Source organism: Diadema setosum, chromosome 12 (genome assembly GCF_964275005.1).
Source record: "Diadema setosum chromosome 12, eeDiaSeto1, whole genome shotgun sequence".
NCBI lineage: Eukaryota > Metazoa > Echinodermata > Echinoidea > Diadematoida > Diadematidae > Diadema > Diadema setosum.
The window spans coordinates 24,940,798-24,950,989 of NC_092696.1; positions in this window are offsets into that span (position 1 = coordinate 24,940,798).

Here is a 10,192-nt window from a genome sequence, read left to right on the forward strand (position 1 = left end):
AGTCTGTCTGTCTGTCTGTCTGCTACGTATCTGCCTACTGTACCGTGTAGGCGCGTCCTACTAACTAACGTTAGCTACACACGGCTCAGCTTATCAGACGGTTGGTCACTGTGCCGCTTCTTGCTCATGCCCTGCCCCGAGTTTACCGTACCTACCACTGCCAGTGCAGTGTAGTCCCCCTGGTAACGCTTACCGAATTTGGCGAATGCTGCTTTCTCCACGGCCGTAAACAGAATCTTTTCTGGTGAATGCTTGAGATAAGTTATTCTCGGAATGAAAGGATGATATAAAATGTTTTGATAGTCCTCAACATCCAAAGTCTCAGCGAAATTTCCCGAGAACAGTGCTTTCCCTTGAATGTCTTTATCCACCAGATAACTTCATTAGCATATAATTATAATAACCATACGTGTACTAACAAGAGTGTGTTTTTTAAACATATTTAGGACATAAATTATATCATTTAACATTTTTTACAACAAAAAATAAACAATTTTCATCAATTTTAAAATTATTTTCTGTAAAATTAGACCTTTAAATTTTTTTAAAGGTAAAACTTGTTCTAAAAATGAAACTACACCAAATTGATGACCATATTGAATTAAACTTTTATGAATATTCATAGCAAAAACTGAACTTTGACCGATTGAATCGTCGTTCGACACACGTGTTTCCACGCCTTTTTCTCATGCATTGCATGCTTCATGCGTGCGTGAACCACCGGTCGGAATATGTAATAGCTGAGTACTCAGAAATCATTACTGTACTAGTATTTCGTCATTGCTTTATGTGTTACAGATGAAGTGCGAAATAACATTTTCGGAAAAACCAAACGATATAGCAAAAAAAAAAAAAAAAAAAAAAAAAAAAAAAAGGAAAGAGTAAAAGTAATAGCGGCGATTATCCCATAGCTGTTGAAATTCTTACAAACTACTGTATTTACTTGAAAAACGTCAATGTCATAACGATCTGCAACTAGTAGGCCTAAGTGTATGGTGTTCTTCGTTTTCAATGTAGCGCTTGTACATAAGATCCTTTAATAAACAGAAATGCCATTGTCAAGGCTTTTAAAGCACAAGGTCTTCAACAGATAGAGAAAAATAACATCTCTTCAATGATAATTCACACGCTACCTAATTATAATTATTTTTGAAGATAATCGAAATAATAGATATTTGAAGTATTTTCTTAGTTTTTCAGCAGATTCCATCTCACAATATATCTCAAGTTAATGAAATTAATATGTGCGATGTTTTGTTTTTTCATGTCGATTAAATGGTTGCGATAATTTTCATTTCATTTCATTTATTTTCATGAGTCAAATAGAATGTAAATGTACCAAACATCATTAATCGTGCAAAATAGTAGGCTATATCAGGCCTATATATAGCATGTATACTCGTGTAGTACTATCGTTTTGGATAAGTTGATAATTTCCGCATTTCCGGCTGTAGGCCTATGTGTCACCGTGTACTTAAGTCGACTCCATGTTCAAAAAGACTTTTTGAATGAGTGTCGTAAAATCTAAACTCAAAGAATGATAAAAGTTTCGTCAATATCGGACATGTAACATGAGAAAAGTATGAATTTTTCAAATTTCTCAAAGTTGCACACAGTACAGATTGAGGTCATTTTTAAAGTGGCAACTATACAAAGCAAATTTATGTTAGAGATTGATGCTAACATAATATTATCATAAACCCCAATTCTGCAATAATAGCTAATAATGCACACTGATCTTCTGCTGAATTTAATGAGTTGGAAATGAAATGATTTAAAAATGTATAGGCCTATACCCCTATTCTTCGCACCGAATTTTTGGAATAGCAAACAAAAGATTTAAGAGAGAATTGGTTATGGAATGTTGTTTTGTTTTGTTTTTTATTCACCGATATTCATAAAATTAACAGCATATCATCATAATGATAATGATTTAAATGACAATGATAGTATCAAAAATGACAACATGATATAATAACAACAACAATAGCACTAGTGACATGCATTGTAGGATTTTCCCTATACCATATGTGTGTTTGACAATCGCGAAGGAAAGACTTTGGTCAAACAAAATAGCTCTTCAAACTCAGTTTTTAGGTTACAAATCGTTCAATTTTAAATATAGGGGCCTACGTGAGTATTTAATTTCGTGTTTTGGCATGGATTTCCAACTTGTGCTTTCCAATCAGGGCCTAGTGAGTCTTTGGACCTTCAAAGCACTTAAAACACTTTCAGTTTCGTTTTCGAAAGATCTCTTGTCACAATTTTGTGCATTTGATGTTGAAATATAGGCACATGCATTATACGTTGCATTATAAACAAGAGTGATTTTACCCATTCTGTCAGTGAATGAAACTCACCCTTCCTATTTATCTTTAATTTCATCGCCATTTTCTTCTTTCTTTCTTTCTTTTTTTAAATCTGAAAATATTTGTTTTCGTTCAACATTTGGCATGATCTTTAGTATGAATCATTCTGTTCATCATGATCATCACGCTGTAAGTTGTGATCTTCGTTAAATTTTAACTTTTAATAATCGTGATCATTATATTCGAGGGCCGTGGAACCGGGGCTGGAGTTGTTTTGGGCTTTTCAAAGAAAATATGGGGGGAAAAAATCGGAGAAAAAAAAAATCACAAAACTCATGATTCTCTGAAAGTTCCGCCCGAAATTCTTCCCATCAAAGCGGGGGGGGGGGGGGGGGAAGGGAGCTTGTGTAGCTTGATCTTATACATTACTGATAGTTCTGAATATGATTTTCAATCCGTCTATGGGTTTTGCACGATAAGCACCTCGCCATGTAGGCCCTGCATGGGTATGACGACACTATATCGGTCACACTTCTATTGGGTGATGTTGACATAAATTATACTCTTGTAGTCTCGTATTATGTTTCAACATTTATACACTACTACAAGTAATGTCATTTTCAAAGGACATATTCACATATTTTACGTGAATGCTATTATGATCTGGTCTGTCCATATCCGATCTTAAAACGTAATCAATAAGCTAGCGACAGTTTTGATGGTGGAGACGAATCAATTTGAATAACAACCTCTGTAGAAAATGAGAATGCGTAAGCGAAATCGGTTTGGAGAACAAAACACAATTTTGAGTGGAAATGTTCCGATGCATGAGTGTTTTTGATGAAAATGCATTAAGTCTGATTCATTAATATGTAACTGAATGACAAAACCGTGAAATTGGACGGAAAATATCATTATGATAATTAATGATGATAACAGTGTAATGATAACTATAGACTGTCGATGTTGTATGAGTGTGTTTCTCATCAATGACATATATCAAAGCGCTTTAACAACGCATTTTACCACCCCCAATACACCCTCCAAATGAAAAGGAACTCTCTGCTTCAAGATTCATTAGATACCCAACAAAAATGCATTTAATATTCAAAAGTAGTCCTTCTCGTTTGCCACACACGATGACATGAAATATCGCTAACTCTGAAAACGCCTTGATCATCAAGTACTGAAGTGCAAAATAATACAGAGGCAATGACCTCAAAACTTCTTCTTTTTTTGTATTTGCACACGAATATGATATGAAATTGATGACCCTTCTTTCTCAAAGTCAAGGTTGTTAAAATAGTTTTTAAAAAGATAGCATAATTTGATGATTTGGTTTTATACGTCTTATTTCTATCGCCTGATTTCGTGTAAGAAGAAAAAAAAAATGGGCATTCACTTTCTAATGGGAAACTTAAAAGATGACATTGTAAGACATCTGACTTGTACAATGTGAGATTATTATGATTATGTTTTATGACAAAATTAATACAAGGGTTGTATCACCAATTTTTGAAAACGTGTGTAAACTTAAACGCTTGTAAACTTCATAACAATATTTGAAGTTGAAGTTTGAAGTTTGAAGTTTTATTAGCAACAACATTTGAACATGTATACATTTCAATTATTATACAATTGTATTTACATACATGTATGGAAAAAAAATACTTATCTATTACTCCTTTACAATAACATGATTAAATGAAGACATTTGAGATTTAAATGTGATACATGTAGCGTAATTCTACAAAGTTGTTGTTGTTAACAAGGAAACCAAAAGTTAGCACACGTGCTAGTCGAGATTGGTCACCTTGATCTTCATACTAAAAGCTAAACGCAAACGAGAAATTATTACATGGTTGGTTGAAATGGCAGGTAATATTTAAATACAATGTACATCATATATTTTATAACATACAAAACTAATTATACTTGATACAGTATATAATTTCAACAGCTCAATCTTTGAACTCCTTCAAGAATAATTCAAAATTGTTTTTATTGAAATCTTACAATATTCAACCGAGTTAGGTTCGTTTTACCATCTCAGTCAAGTCATCATTTTTCTTTGAACATTATACAATTATGAATTTATTTGTTAAACACAAGTCCTCCTTACATATTCCTGTTAGTGTTCCGTATATACCGATGTGTCTATTCTCTTCTTCTCCTGCATTCTTACCGGTATAATTACGTTTTAAAAAAAAGGCATTATATTCAATCCAGGTTGTATTTTATCACTAACCCAACAAGAATATCCCTAACATCTAAAACCTTGTTGGATAATATTTTTTCTAATAACTTTTCTGTAAATAAATTCATTAATGGTATCTTATATTATGATATATCTGATCATTTACCGATATTTATTATTCTTCGTTATTCTGAAAACGTCAAAAGTATTTCAAAACCCAGGCCGATAATGTACAGAAAAGAATCAGACGAGAATATTGAATTACTTAATCTTGATTTAGTGAAGGAAGAATGGCAAGAAGTGTATCTTCAAAATAACGCCGATAAAGCTTATGATATTTTCTTAGATAAATTTTTATATTATTATCGAAAAAACATTCCTTTAGTTAAGAAAAAAACACGCAGAAAGAACAAACATCCCTGGATTACAAAGGGAATCATCAATTCAATAAAAACCCGTAATAAATTGTATAAACTGGCGATTACTACCCACAATACAAAACATTTTACAGATTACAAAAAGTATAGAAATATACTCAGTAATTTGATTCGTATTTCTCGTAAAATGTATTATTCTGATAAGTTTGATAATCAAAAGGATAACGTAAATGGTTTATGGGAAACTATATATGAAATAACAGGTAAAAATAATAAGGAAACATCGTCCGTTTTTTATAATGACAACAAAGAACTCATAAACCCTGATGAAATATCTGATGCTTTTAACTCATACTTCGTAAATATTGGCCCCCAATTAGCTTCAAAAATAAAAAACAAACATGTTCATTCAAACTTTACTGAATTTCTTCCACCAAACTGCGACAAATCCCTTTTCTTTACCCCAACAGATGAGGAAGAAATACTGGAGATTGTTAACAGATTAAAGCCAAGTAGATCTAGTGGCCATGATGAAATAAGCGTTTATATACTGAAGAAAATCATCAAACAAATAACCACACCTTTATCCTACATTTTCAATCTTTCACTGTCTTCTGGAATATGCCCGAACTCATTAAAAATTGCGAAAGTAGTTCCAATTTTCAAAAGAAAAGACGACCCTTCTCTTGTAACAAATTATAGACCAATATCGTTATTACCTAGTATTTCTAAAATTCTGGAAAAAATTATTCATAAACGCCTGTACATTTTTCTTCATGTAAATGACCTACTTATACCTAATCAGTTTGGATTTAGAAAGGGCCATTCCACCGATTTAGCTATAATTCAATTGTTAGATAAGATTACTGAATCTTTTGCAAATAAAAAACATTTTATAGGAATTTTCATGGATTTATCAAAGGCTTTTGATACCATAGATCATGATATATTAATTTACAAATTAAAAAGATATGGTATTCGTGGTTTAGCACTTTCTTGGATTATTGATTATTTATCCAACAGAAAGCAATATGTACTATTTAAGTCATCTAAATCTCCGAATTCTAATATTGTATGTGGTGTTCCCCAGGGATCAATTCTTGGCCCCCTACTGTTCCTTGTATATATTAATGATATAATAAATACATCAAAAACTCTTAAATTTATACTTTTTGCGGATGATACTAATATTTTTTACTCCCATGAGAACCTCGAAACACTGTTTAATACTCTGAACACGGAAATAGACAAAGTCTCCCGATGGTTTATATGTAATAAATTATCCCTTAATGTCTCTAAAACAAATTTTATACGTTTCAAACCTACTGCTTCACAGAACATTAACAGCAGTTATAATATCAATATTGATGGATTATCTTTAACTGAAGTAAGATCTACTAAATTTTTAGGAATCACAATTGACTCGAGTTTAACTTGGAACGATCACATTCATAATATCCACACGTCTGTCTCAAGAACTGTAGGAATTTTATATCGACTGAAAAACTTCATTTCTCAAAATTCCCTGACTATTCTATACAATGCATTGATCTTACCACATATCACATACTGCAATATCGTTTGGGGAAACTGTGGCTCAACTAAAATTAATCCAATTCTTACTCTCCAAAAACGTGCTGTACGTTTGATTACCAATTCCCGTTACTTATCCCCATCCAATCCCCTATTTTATCAACTAAAAACATTGAAAATTGAGGATCTTCACACCTTTCAAACTGCTGTTTTTATGTATAAATATACATTTAATTGTCTTCCAAAAATTTTTGATGGCTTCTTCACTCCAAATTTCACCGTTCATTCATATCCAACACGTCAGTCGTCCGATTACCATCTCGAAAACCCCAGAATCATTTTAGCTCAAAAATCTTTAAAGCACAATGGACCAGATATTTGGAATTCTTTACCCCCTAATTTAAAACAACGTACGTCGTTGAACATTTTTAAACGAGAACTAAAAAACACCCTCATAATCCAGTATACTTTTGACACATAAAAATATTTATACCACCTGGTCAACAAACACCCTAAACAATGAGTTCACGGCCATAACTGAAGTAATATTCACCTCATCACACTGATACACAAAATAACACTCAACGTACAAACCAAGATTCATCCCAACACAATGCACACCGCACTGCACCGCACGCCCTTCGCACAATTTACTTCCCACTCAGTGAGTGGCAAGATTTTCTTTATGTATCTCTTCGTTGTGCCCTTTGCACAATTACCCCCCACTCAGTGAGTGGCAAGATTTTCTTTATGTATCTCTTTACCTGGGGCCATCTTCCTCGTCAAGCTTAGCTTATGATGATGGTCCCCTGCATTTCATTTTTATCATTTCCTATTGCTTCCTTTCATATATGATATTCGTTCTTGAAAAAAAAAAAAAAAATGTATGTAAGATCCAAACGTTACGAATATTAGCTGTGTAAATGACTATGTAAGTATTTTGTTGATTTGTGGATTTGTATTGATTTTGAAATGCAGAAATAAAAACTGAACTGAACTGAACTGAACTAATTTTACATCATGGAATCAAGCTTGCTTGCGTCCACGATGGCACGTGCTGTAGTTCTTTTTTTTCCCTTTCTTTTTCTTTTTTCTTTTTTCTTTCTTTTTTTCCCTTCCCAATTATTTTGATTTCATGTCAGTTGACATCGGTTCGTTTTATTTTGTTCTGTATTGCTGTCTTGTGTATTTTATGAGGGTCCCATATCGTACAAGCTTTGCTTCTTAGTGAGACCCTCCATTTCCATCCCCATCCTTAGTTAACTTGTATCATACGCTTTATGTACATGTTAACAAAGATATAATTGCGGTGTTGCTGTTGTTTTTTTCATCTGCTCCTCTTTGTCATATGTACTTTGGGCTATGTTAAATCACATTCTGCAATTATTATAAATATCCTGTACATATGCATTGTATAAAATTTCTTTGTTTATTTGATGGAAGTGAAAATGAATTTGAATCTTGAATCTTAAAAGTTCCACAACTTCTCATTCATGTCTGATTTTAATGAAATATCTGTCGTTGTGTTTAGTTTTCGTCAAAGCTGACGATGACTTGGTGTCAAAGTGTGTTTGATATAAAATGACGGCATTATATCCTACAATACAATAGTCATGTTGCATGTTGCGGATTCGATTAACCACGCCTGAGAAACGTGACAGTGATGAAAGCTTAATTATTTTGTTCAAATCCAGTTTTTGGGCAAAGGTATTGTGGTTATTTCATCGTTTCACATGTCTATCATTGACCTGTGATGTGCAAATGATAATATAATCGAATATCCCTTTTTGAAATAAACAAAATGAGTGATATTATGTCTTTCCACTTATTGGAGAATAAATTGTTATAACTCAGCAATAACACGTATAGGCCCATATACATCCAGGACGATTATAGCCTATAGGCAGTAGCTATCATGCGATCCTGGGGTGTTGTATTTGTCAATCTGTCGGACAATGTAAAAGATTCATTGATAAAGATATCATAATACAAAAGTAACAATATAGCAATAAACATAATTAGGCAATTGTGTCTTCCCATCTTCTGATTTCCACTGGTTTCCACAATTTTCATTCACGAAAACGCTCGCGAAAATTTGCAGTATCAGTTTTATTAATTCTCTGTCTAAGTTTGATGATATTTTTAGTATTCATTCGATGTTATATGTAATTTAACTTGTTGTTTATCTGTTGTCAAGATGTGTCCATGAAAAATATGTGACAAAATCAATTTTTCATGCGATTTTTTAATACATAATTTGGACAAATAAATCAGGAATGAAATGAAATTTCAAGTGTGTACCTATACTGTTTGTAATGTATAGTTTTATAAAGTGGATTTGAACTTGACGTGGACCCTCCAACAAAACAATTAGGCTTGCAGGAGGTTTTGACTCTTCCGTTCTGGAAATTTCAAGATTTTCGCCAAGCCAACATACCTTTAGGCCAAAATAAAACAAACACACTTGAAGCTACAAGCATTGTGTAGCCGGGTGATATTATTTTCCTGATATCACGTCATATCAAGGAGGTGGTCATATAATGAGACACTGCATTCACGCAATAGTTAAGTTAGAATACAATAAATCTATGGCTGGCTGTTTCAACCCAAAGCAGAAATTGATATATCCAATTTAGCCGCACAGATCTGTTCGAATCCATTTATGTTCTTTGCTTTTTTTTTCTTTTTTTTTCCTTTTTTTGTGTGGTTATGTTATGTTATGTTTTGTTTTGTTTTGTTTAGTTTTCTTTTTTTGTTTAGTTTTGTTTTGTTTTGTTTTGCTTTGTTTTGTTTTGTTTTGTTTTTTAGAACCAACGTTCCACAGCTGCGGGGTCGGGAGCGAGGTATTTTTTGTTTGTTTGTTTGTTTGTTTTTCTCACTTGGATATTCATTATTCTACATCAAATATATTTTCATCTGAACACATAATACATCATAATATTTAAAATAAAGTACTTTGAAAAACAGAGAATGAAATATTGTTACTTAGACAATTCATATTAAGAGAACAGGTGTCTAAACAGGCACCATTTTTTTGCCACTTATGATTACTGTATTTCTTGCAATAGACTTTTCCTTATCATAATATTCCCTTATACTATCTTTACATAAATAAAAACGAGGTATTATTCTTTCTATTTAACAAACATAAATTTCGTATCTCACAAGCATAGCAATACAATTCAATGCCGAAATTATTGTTAATACCCCAAAAAACAAATAATTTATTTTCCGTGGTAATGTTATTTCTAACCCAGCGTTATCATTAATGTATTCTCTTACTTCAACCCACAATCTATCGACATAATGGACACTCACTAAAAAAAAAAAAAAAAAAAAAAATGTCTCAACCTACACATTACAAGGAACATTCTTATCTTTCAACCATCCCAATTCTATTCAACATCTTATTTGTATATTCTATTAACTATTTTAAACTGAAACCATCGTAAATTACTATCTGTCGTGCTCCTGAACGGGGCCAACGAGAAAGATTGCCATTTCTTTTCCTCAAATTATATTAATTGTTGCCATTTTAAAAATCCTTTACGTTGATATGCATGTACCCTATTCTCTAACAAATTTGTTTAAACCAAATTTAAGATATCGGGTATATTGGTTGACAAAACTTTTCCATATTACTCATACTTCAATCACAACCTGCTTTTTTAACCGCTTGAAACATTCCAAAATAGAAAATTAACACCAACATCCTATTTACTCTTAAAGCAGTAAATAATAATACATTTCCTTTTTCATCTAAAAAAATTATTAAC